Source organism: Apteryx rowi, unplaced genomic scaffold (genome assembly GCF_003343035.1).
Source record: "Apteryx rowi isolate R43461 unplaced genomic scaffold, aptRow1 scaffold_564, whole genome shotgun sequence".
Lineage (NCBI taxonomy): Eukaryota > Metazoa > Chordata > Aves > Apterygiformes > Apterygidae > Apteryx > Apteryx rowi.
In genome coordinates, this window is record NW_020450832.1 from 567,561 (window position 1) to 577,717 (window position 10,157).

Genomic DNA, 10,157 nt, shown 5'->3' on the forward strand with positions numbered 1-10,157 from the left:
GTGCTCAGCTCGGCCAGACACCTCCCGGTGCCGCCGAAGCGCTGCGCTAGCCCGGGTCSCGTCCCGGCGAGCGCCTGCCTTGCTGCTGGGCACGGAGGGCGAGCGGGGCACGAGGCGGGGAGGCAGCCGGCGCCCCGCGCGGGGCACGCTCTGCGGCATCGGCGAGACAGCTCCGTTTGTCCCCRGCATTAAGCATTAACCAAGCAGGAGGCCGAGGCCCCTGGAACGGCGCCGGGCGCAGAGCGGAGCAATGTTTAGCCAAACTGCTACTGGAATCTCTTGCRTTGGAGAAAAAATTTCCATTTGTGAATTGGAGCAAAAAAGACAGCCAGGTTGGTTTGATCTTGTTTCTGGGTAAGTGGTGTGTTTGGACATGGCTGTTTTGTTCAAGGGACGCTGTCTGTCAAATGAAAAATTACAGCTCAGAAGAACAAAGAGACTCACCTGAGTTATTACAAGCACCAAAGAATTTAAAATCCAACTTAGCTTTCCCCCCGTAGGCTGGCTGATTAATCTCCATGTCTCTCAGCTTGGGTCATAAAAATAGACCAGTCCGTCTGGCTGTAGTTCATGGTCACATCCTGCTCCAGGGCRCTGGCCCAACCCTGTACTGTTTGTGCTCAGTGCTTCAGGGAAAGGTCTACACGTGGTTTATTCTTCTCTTTCAGATGTTTAGAAACAAAAAGCGTGATGAGGTTTCACAGCACCTTGGAAGAAAAGCAGAGATTTGGGAGGAGTCCCCAGCAGAGGCCACAGCCAGCGTGCTGCAATGAGCCGTTGCCCAAGAGGGGAGCTCCGAAGGCTGCCGAAGCCCCTCCAGCAGGATGAGTAAGGCCTCTCGGTGAAAGGAGTTTATTCCCAAGTCCCAGATGTGTTTGAGATTCCGCCTGGCTCCGGCAGGGAGGGTCGGGTCCCGCAGCCAGGCGGTACCGCAGGGCTGTGCGCCGGGGCCAGGCCCGCGCGCGGGTCCCGCAGAGTCCCTGAGCCAAGGGACGCCCCAGGGTGCAGGCGGCAGCTATCTGCTCCGCGCGGCCACTGCCTGGGCTGCTCATTTTCTGTCTTAGTAATCACAGACGAGCCGACTGGCTACACTTTTTGGCTACTTTATATAGTTTATTTTATTGCAATGTAGCAAATATGCAATAAATTGTACTCCAGCAGCTGCTACACCTAAAAGGTGCAATGGGATGTTTTCCTTGGTTATACTTAGCCAAGGAATTGCCTCTTTCCAGTGAAACTTCCAACGGCGACYGAGGCCCAGGCTGCTGCAGCCGAACCTGCCCGTGCTGCCTTGGCCTCCGTCCCAGAGCTGTCACTGACTCCGGGCCATGAGGAGCTCCCTTGCGAAAGGCTGTGAGGTGCTGCCGTGTTTCAAAGGCCTTTGTAGTCCACGACTAAAACTGCTCGTGCTGTGCTCGTGCTAAAACTGCTGTGGCTTTGCGCCCCCTTTCCAGGATCGTCTGAGCACTGGTGGAGAAAATCCTTCTCCTTCCTTCCACAGGCCTGGGAAGGACCCCCTGGGTGCTGAGCCCTGTTCTTGGCCRTCATAGATGCCGCATTGTACAGTCCTTTTCAAACTGAGTCGTGTCCCAAAAGCTGCCGGGTTCCCCCCATTCCCTCTTCCCATAGACTGCTCCACAACCAGGTTGCTCTAATTGCTAGGCCGGCAATTTGGAAGAAGGGCCTTGAGTATTTTTGTAGCCAGTTTTATTGCCGTCTGCTTTTCAGCCAACAGTTTCAACATAATCCAAGTATCCAAAAATCACCATTCCTCAAATGTGCTTGTAGTTCATTTCTTCTTCTAGTTATGAAAGGCAACTCTCTCTTAGTTTGAGCTTAAAAAGGGCTTCGAAAGGCAGTTGCTGCTGTTAAGGTCCAGGCTCCCCTGCTTCAAAATCTCTACAGATCACAGAGCTGAAATCTGGCCTCTGGCCTCTCTTCAGGTTGTGCCCGCTGCTGAGCTGGGCTTTTTACAACGTACCATATTCCTCACAGTGCGTGTATGAGGTCGCATTTCACTTTTCTCCTCCGTAGATTTAAGTTTTCTAAGATAAAAGCAGAGTTTTTTTCAGAGTTCTTGTCTTCTCTCATGCCTCACCCCATGCGTCAGAGTCCTGGCAGCCCTCGCGCGTCCGGGGAAGCTGCTGGCCACCACCTCTGCTCCTGACGCGTTGCTCCCCTAGCTGTTGCACTGCGGTTTCCGACCCTGTGGCTCCCCCCTCCCCAGCTAATCTAAGATCGAGACGGAAATAAGCTCAATAGCGTGCAAGGATGATTGATTGAAGTATTCGCCTTTCAGCCAGGGAATCAAGCTTTTCTTCTCCACATTTCGTAGGGTTTCTGCCTCCAAGAAATGATTTTTAGGCAATTTTGATGTTGCTGTCTGGAAATTGTACTGGCCAGTGCTGTAGATCGTATTTTAACTGTTAAAATCTAGGATCCAAGCATGTAGCAGGTGCTCCGTGACCATTCTTGTCCATGAGGCACCTGCGAGGTGGAGAACAGGGTTTGCTCGGATGCCTGCTAGTTTTAATAAGGAAGTATTTGGATAATGCTGTCATGAGGCAAGCCTGGCTAATGAAACCAACAGGCTGGTTTGGTTTTGGGGTGGGATGCTTGAATGCACTAAGATTTCACCTGGGTTATTTGTTAAAGGTGACCTATAAAGCCTTTCTTTTCAGAGTGGGGTTTCCAGGCTGGGAGCAGGATCAGTGAACCAACCTCAGAGTAACATCATTCACCAGTCTAGGGGGGCAAATGCTGCCTTTATACTGCGACCAGGGGATGGTTAAAATAAATACCGTGCTTGAAACTGATAAAGGAAATACAGTCCTTAGAAATATTCAGTGCTAGAGATGCGCCCCACAGAGCAGATTGCTATGGGCTGGCCTTGCAAGCTTTTGACCTTCTCAGCATGCGGGTTGGGCGTGCAGAGCAGGACTTGGAGAGAGACATGCCAGGGTATATGCCAGCCTCTCACCCGAGGCGTCAGGAGGAACTGTTCCCGAGCGCAGACCGCTCCGTAGCTGCTCCTGGCGGCGTCTCGGCCTCTTGGCCGGCCCTCGGTGCCGCCTGTTACAAGGCAGCGGCAGAGAGAGCAGCAGCCGGCCAGCGCGCCTGGCACCGCCGCGCTCCGCTCCCTGCCAGCGCCGGGCACGGCCGAGCCGGGGTGCCGCTGGCCTCGCCTCTCGGAGCCCCGCTCCCGGGAAGCCGGACGGATCTCTGCCCACCCTTGTGGCTTTGGTATTTTGTTTTCAAACCTATCGTTGTCTGCAAGCTGTTGTCATTTAAACTGATGTTTTGCAGCTCACCTTTAAAACAAAGCCCCAGTTGGTCTCATGGGAAGGGAATATCAAAGAGGTTTTTTTTTTCCTCTTTTCCCCTTGCAAGCCCAGCTCTGTTTTGTTCGGCTGGCTTGCATCTCTGGAAATAAATAAAAAAATAGAGCCACTCTGCAGCACAGCTGTGCAAAAAGCAGAAAAACAAAGCAAAATAAAAATGCCTCCTCCTGTTAAAATCCCTGGGGCTGTCCCTGGGGCCATGATGTGTGAGCAGTGAACACCCAGGGTTAGGATATATTTTAAAACTGGAACTTGCCCCACCCGCTTGTTGCTCTGGATGCACGCCGCTGAATGTCTTTGTATGTTTTGCTGTACTCGGAGGGTTAGAGTTGTTCCCCCACAATATAATCCCACCTCTAATAAAGGTGCGTTTTCAAGCTGAATTAACCAAGTGACTGTCCTTGTGTGAGGTCTTCTTGACAAAAGAAAATTGCCTTTAAGGAACTTGGAGTCCATGTGCAGTAAAACTGAAAATGTTGAGCTGTCCGCGTTTCCTGGGGCCTGTGACTAATCTAGTAATGTCAGGTGTACTCCAAAAACATATTAATGAGCACAATGACAAAGCTAGTTTGGGTAATCCAATAAAAAGGACCTGGTGTGAATTGGCATTTTTTACTGGTGATTCTTCCTGAATGAAAAAGATTCTCCAGGTGCTCCTGACCCTTCACCACCACGGTCAGCGCCTGAACCCTCCCAGGTCCCACCAAATTCAACCAGATGGGATCTTCCTTGCAAAAGATCCTGCTTTGTGTGACTAATCAGCAGCAGGGACTTAGAGAAGGAGCAGCTTAAAAACTACTCCTAGGATTTCTGTTTTCATTTGGTTGGTGGGTTTTTTTTCTTTTTTTTCTTTTAGGAACCACAAACAAGTTAAGCTGCTTCTGTCTGCATATGATGCTTGACTAACCTTGACGGTGACAGAGATGGCCAGGCGATGGTCACCTGCAGCGCAGCTGGGCAATAGGCAGCCTCCAAGGCGCTCTTCTCTCCAAAGGTTTTTCAGGTATTTTCATGTGTTAGAGAGGTCAGTGTTCTGCAGAGAGACACAGAGAACTAAGGAGGTGTTTCTTGATCCACTGTTAGAGTAGAGGTTTTGCTATGTCCTGCCTAAGCTGGACCTGCATTGTATCTTGCCTTTCACAGGCTTATACAAAACAGGAAGATAATCTAAAATAAATCCCCAGTCCATGTCCTGTGGTTGTCAAGTCGAACAATTGCAAGGTTGTTGTGGATCTCACTATGAATAGGTGACCCTGCTAGCAGTCTGGTTCGTTGCCAAGCCTGTGGCTGAGCACTGATCCGGGGCGAGCAGGGGGTCGGGCTGTGCTCCGAGCTCCCGAGCGCTCAGCCGAACCGTGGGCAAAGCAAGCTGTCCAGGCTCTGTGCCTCTCCCTGTCCCTGCCCTGAGTCACACTCTCTAGGGACCAGGGTGACAGCCTTCATGCTGGATTTCCAGATCACCCACAAATGGGACCTCTGTATTAGACCTTGACCCAAATCCTGTGGGAGGGATCACTCAGATAACGGAGTATTTTCAGAGATGTCCCCATGCCCCCTGGTCCAGGGTCAAGCACAGCAGTGCAGATTGCGGGCTGCACGAAGCGTGGGCTGGGGCTGCCTCAGCACCAGGGCTGTCCCTCGCCCGACACTGATGCTCTGCGGAAAGCGGAGAACCTGGGAACTGCTCTGCTGGGGACCGAGTGTCCTGCGAGCAGGCCCATGGAAAAGCCCTGCAGCCCCTGAAACCTGCTGCAGTCCTTCTAAAGAAGCTGAGTGCGATGCCATCCTGCTTTCAGGGACTGTCGATCTCCTCCCCCACCTTCCTGGCTGGCCGTGCAGGGTCCAAGGCTTGCTTGTGTTCRCTGGCAGTGGTGAGGAAGCAGCGTTTGGAGACGAAAGTGTTGGTAGGCCCTGGGCTGAGCTTTGTAAGGGGTTGCTGGTTCTTTGGTGTGTTGAGTTTGTGTGTTTATACATAAACATGCCTCCTTGGCTTCTGCTGTYGCAATATCATCCAGCTCTTCCTGGCTCCTGGAGGGAGGCAGAGTAGCATTGCCGAAACACTTGGAGATCTGACTAATGGCTCATTGCACGATGCGGAGCCAGGGCTRTATCTGCAGCCAGGCTCCAAGCACATGAAGGTCCCTCCCTGAGGCTCAGCCCTKCCAGGCGCTAGGCCCTGTGAACCCCACTTTGCTCCAGGACTCCAGCCTGCCATGGAGACTGCCCTCAAACCCCTGCCCTTGGCCAGCCATCGTGCTCTTCACAAGCCCTGTCCCAGCCAGCTCTGCACTGCGTTCATGCTACTCGCTGCTCTGCAACTGCTGTGCTGTCCTTGCTCCRGTGCCTCCTATAAACACAGCCTGGATGTCCAGCGCTCAGTGCCCAACCCTGGAGCTGAGCCGTCTCCAAGCTCTCAGCTCGTGTGCCCCCAAAACCAGCCAGCAAAATGCTTGAACGTCTCCCTGGAGTGGCTGGGCTGTGGGTTGGGTGAGACATTAGCATGTCACACGCGGAGTGGCATGAGGTGCAGCAGACTTCCATTGGGCATGAGGCAGAAAGAGTTGAAAACTGAGCAACTTCTAACCAGTCCTAAAGTGCAAAAATAGCTCTGGACAGTGTTACCAGTCCTTTCACTGCTGTTCTGAAAATTGGCCCATCCTGTCCATCACAGACTCCCAGCAACTAGCTTTCCAGGTGAGGGGCCACAGGTATTTTAACAGTGGTTCCTCCTGGTGCATCTCAAGGCACTCCACAAATGCTAAAGCCTCTGCCACCTCCAGAGCCCACCAGCCTCTTGGGAGCTCCAGGCCACCCTTCTCCCCTGGCTTTCTGCAGCTGGGAGCTGCCAGGGAGGCCCTGCCGGCATCCAGCCTTCACCTGAGCACGCAGGGACCTGCTCCACCAGGGCCTGGGGGTGGTTGTGGGAAAACTGCAAACGCCTGTTCAGAGTGATCCCAACCTGTCCCAACCCCAAGTGTTTGGCACCAGGCAGAGCCCGTGTTGTGGATGAAGGCAGAGAGCCTTTTGGTGTCGCTCGTGCCATAGAGCCTGGAGCTCTGCAGGTAGGTCTGCCTGGCTGGGCTGGACTGGGCTGGGCTGGGCAGCTCCCACATYGGCTCTGGCAGCCGGGTCCCAGCCCCAGGAACCCGTTTCCCACATATTGCATGGGGGAACGGGTGTTGAAAAACTTCCAACAGTGACTGGAAACCTTGGAAACAGCCCAAACACCAGCTGGCCTTTAGGCCTTCTGCCAAGGGTAATAAATCTACCCCAAAGCCTGTGCTGCTGCAGTTAGTGCTGTGGAGGGTGCTTGGCTGAGCAGCAGCGTTTGTGTTGATGGCTTTCTCCAGAGGGCTCGGGGCCAGCGGGGAGAGCAAGCCCCAGCCTTGGTGGCCTGGGTGCAGCAAGGCTGTGGTCCTTGGAGCAGCCCCTGCACCATGACAGTGCTAGCCCTGGCTCAGGACAGCAGAGCTGCCAGCTCCTTGCAAGGGGGTGTGCGGGGATGTGGTACAGCTGGGATTTGCTGGGAAYGAGGTGCCGAGTGAAGGCTGAATCCCCTGCTGCTGGGAATGTGGAGCCAGCRGACACTGGTGGCAGATTAGCATGCAGCCATGGCACTGTTTCGTGCAGGGGAGCTGGATACACCAAGCAGGCAAAGGAACAGCTTTCCCAAGCTGGAAGATCCCTCCTTCCCTTCCTGCGGGCGTGTGAGAAAAGGGTCAGGCCCAGCTGCTGCAGCCAGCCTGCAGTGAGAGAGGTCGCGGACACGGTGATGCAAGCTATCGGCGTCGCGCCATCTCCCAGCCTGTGCATTCAGCCTTCCCTCCTTCCACCAGCAGCTGCCGGGAGGAAAGGGTTAAGAAGCAACAAGACCGAGGAACGAGACCAGGGAATTCAGCTGCTGACGCAGGTAGGAGATCTGCAGGCAAAGCATCCCCGTTATATAGCAACACGGTGTCACAGCGGTGCCGAGCAGCTTCGGGGACCTGCACCTCTGTGAACTTCCCCCGTGCAGCGCCAGCTGCGCAGGGGGCAGCGGGCATGGGGCTTATCCGTGTGGATGGAGCGACCCGGGGGGGGGGGGGGCTCTCCTGGGGCAGCCACTCCACACGGCAGACCTTGAATTCCCTGCCGTGACCCAGGGAGGCAGAACCATCCCGGGATGCTCCGAGCGCTCCCTCCCCGGGGCTCTCGCTCCATGATGCCCCACCACTGTCCGTGCAGCTCTGGGGCTCCCCTGGGGCAGCTCAACCCTTGCTGTCATGATAGAAGGGGATCGGGACAGCCTGCACATCGTGTGACCCAGCCCTTCTCCTGCACGTCACCTCTGAACCACGCCGTAGGGATGCTCCGGGGCACCTCCATGCACCGCTAAGTCTGGGCTTCACAAAGGTGTAAGAGTGTCCCAGTGCGGAGCCGTCGCTGCTGGAGCGGGAGCAGCAGGCAGGCGGCGAGGGCCTGCGCGTGCTGACCTTTTCGTTCTTGAAAAGTCGCTCTTCAGCGGCTCAGGCGATAGAAAGAACGAATAAGGCTGAAATCTGTGACGCAGGAAGCGGCTCTCGGCTGCGACGTGGTGCTCGGGGGTCCGTTCCCCTGCGTGGGATGGCGCAGGACGGAGGTGGCCCCCGTCGCCCGCGGGACGCTGTCGCTCAGCCTTAGAGGAGGAGGCTGGCGGACGGGCTGCCGGCCCGGCCTGCGCCCTCCCTGGCTGCCGCCGACGCGGTGCCGGCGGCTCAGCCGGGCGGCAGCGAAAGCGCGGCGCTGCCAGTGCGCCGGGCACGACTGACTCAAGGCTCTGGAGAGCAGATGTGAGCAGGGGGCTGTTTTCACCGAGTCACTTCCACGGCCACTTGCGCTGCCCCTCAAAGAGCCGGTTACGAAGTCAGGCCCTATGGAAATATAATGGGATAATCGGCGGCCTATTGTTGCTGGGCTTAATTTAGCCATTCAGGCAGGGAACTGAGCAGCACGAATGTACGTAAGCAGAATCCAAGGAAAGAGATGAATCAGCGCCGAGTCCTCTGCGGAAGCAGAGGACGCTGAGCAGACCCGGGCAGATGTTCTCACCTGCAACCTGCCAGCCCCGGGGGCTGGCCAGGGACCCTGAGGCAGCTGCATACTGGATGCGAGGAGGGTGCAGTTAACGGAGATCTAGTTTGCATTTTTTAATGCCAGGTCTAAAATGGCTGCAGCTGGGCTTAGTGTTAAATACCTGAATTGCCAAAACCGCTGTGCAAGCTGACCAAGCGCAAGGAAGCTGCAGGGTGTGCTGAGGACGAGGGTCTGAGCCGAATGCATGAGGGCTCGGCTCGGGAGGGTCGCTGCTTTTCAGCTGCAGACCAGGGACCCCAGCAACCCTCCTGCAAGCGTCCTGGGCAGGTCAGCATCTGAGGGGAGCTTTCCAGCCTTTCCCCAGTCCAACTTAAATGGCATTTGGGAGAGAGTTTGGGAGATCCCCACCATCCAGGCCGCCTTTCCAACTGGCAGTACTGCTTGATGAACAGCCTGAACCTTTCCAGCCTTCATATTTTCTCCTGCTGCTCTGCGGTGCCCACCCCGATACCTGGGGATTTGCCCTTCTCACTGTTTATCTTCTTCACATTCTTTTGGGTTGGCTCATACCCCACCCTGGACGACTGGCAGCTACGCAGCACATTCAGGCTTTCTTCATAAATTAGTCACTCTGTTCCTGTGATYGGTCTGTTATCTACTTATCTCTGTTGTTCTCTCGGGGGGGTTGGTCAGTGTTTCAAACCCTCCCTGGTAAGGAAGTCCTTGAGTCAGTCAAAGCAAGATCCCAGAGGGCTGAGCCCTCCTCTATCACCCCAAAATCTCATTGACTCATGTTTTCCTCCATTTTGCCTTCCAGAGCTGGCTTGCTTCACTGTATTTCCTCCACGTCTGCTGGAGCCCAGCTCACTGAACACCTCTCTCAGCTTTGGTCCTCAACTCGTATTACAGAAGTTCCTAAACCAGCTTGATTCAACTGAAACTTTTGCACTGAGATCACCACCACGATATCCGCCACTCTGATGCTTAATGAGCCTCGAGTTTGCTGCTCCTTCCTCCCCTCTGCCTCCGTTCCTGCCCTGTTTCTCCCACTAGCCAGCCCCAGAGCCCGTGTTCCCCGAGATGGATTAGCAGTGTGTCTTCAGCCTACGTTTCATTTTACTGTTTTCTGCTGATGTTGCCAGTCTCTCCTGGTCTCTATTATTCCTGAGTCTCGGGGTTTGCAACACCTCCTGATTTAGTGTCAGCTGCAAACGCCCTCCGTGTGCCGTGTACCGCCACTCCCACTCCATTAAGGAAGATGTTAAATAAGACCAAGCCTGGCTTCATGAGTCCTGTAAAACGTACCTGAGATTAAATCAGCGGGTTTGTTTTGAAATGCCATGGGGTCTTCTGCAGTGAGTGAGATCCTTTTCACTTTATTAACTACTTTACAAGTGGTGTGTTGGAAGGACGTAAATCTGCGATGCGGAGTATGTCCGCATACATCACAGACATAAATCTGCGGCTTTGCAACAGGCGCTTTCCCAGGCCAACGCTTCGCTGATCCAYACGTGTTTCCCTTAGAGCCCCTGCAGTGGGTTTTGGTCACGGATCTTCCCCAGGCCGTGAATGGCTGTGAAAAATACACCCACACCCACATACCCCGCTGCGATCCACACCAAAATCCATCCTGAGCGTTGCCGCTGTCCCCGCTCCCAGCTCCTGCCCCGCCGACGGGCAGGGACACCGCTGCAGGTCTGGCCTCACCGCTGCGCGGAGCGGCGGGACACACTCCCCGGCACGCTGGGCGCCCGCGGGTGCCGG

The 10,157-nt window shown here is 55.1% G+C and overlaps 1 protein-coding gene across 8 annotated transcripts in view; it reads left to right on the forward strand.

The window, feature by feature from the left end:
- Positions 1-9,726, forward strand: part of TBC1D16 (TBC1 domain family member 16) — a 47,133-nt gene extending 37,407 nt beyond the window's left edge. For 3 of the 8 annotated variants that reach the window (XM_026081989.1, XM_026081988.1, XM_026081996.1), the window contains 5 exons: positions 669-828; positions 4,198-4,344; positions 5,138-5,245; positions 6,972-7,251; positions 9,211-9,726. The gene's annotated coding sequence lies outside the window, so the exon portion shown is untranslated. The remainder of the gene's footprint in view (positions 1-668; positions 829-4,197; positions 4,345-5,137; positions 5,246-6,971; positions 7,252-9,210) is intronic. The other 5 variants (XM_026081993.1, XM_026081991.1, XM_026081990.1 and 2 more) reach the window with 5 other exon arrangements.
- The last annotated feature ends 431 nt before the right edge of the window (positions 9,727-10,157 follow it).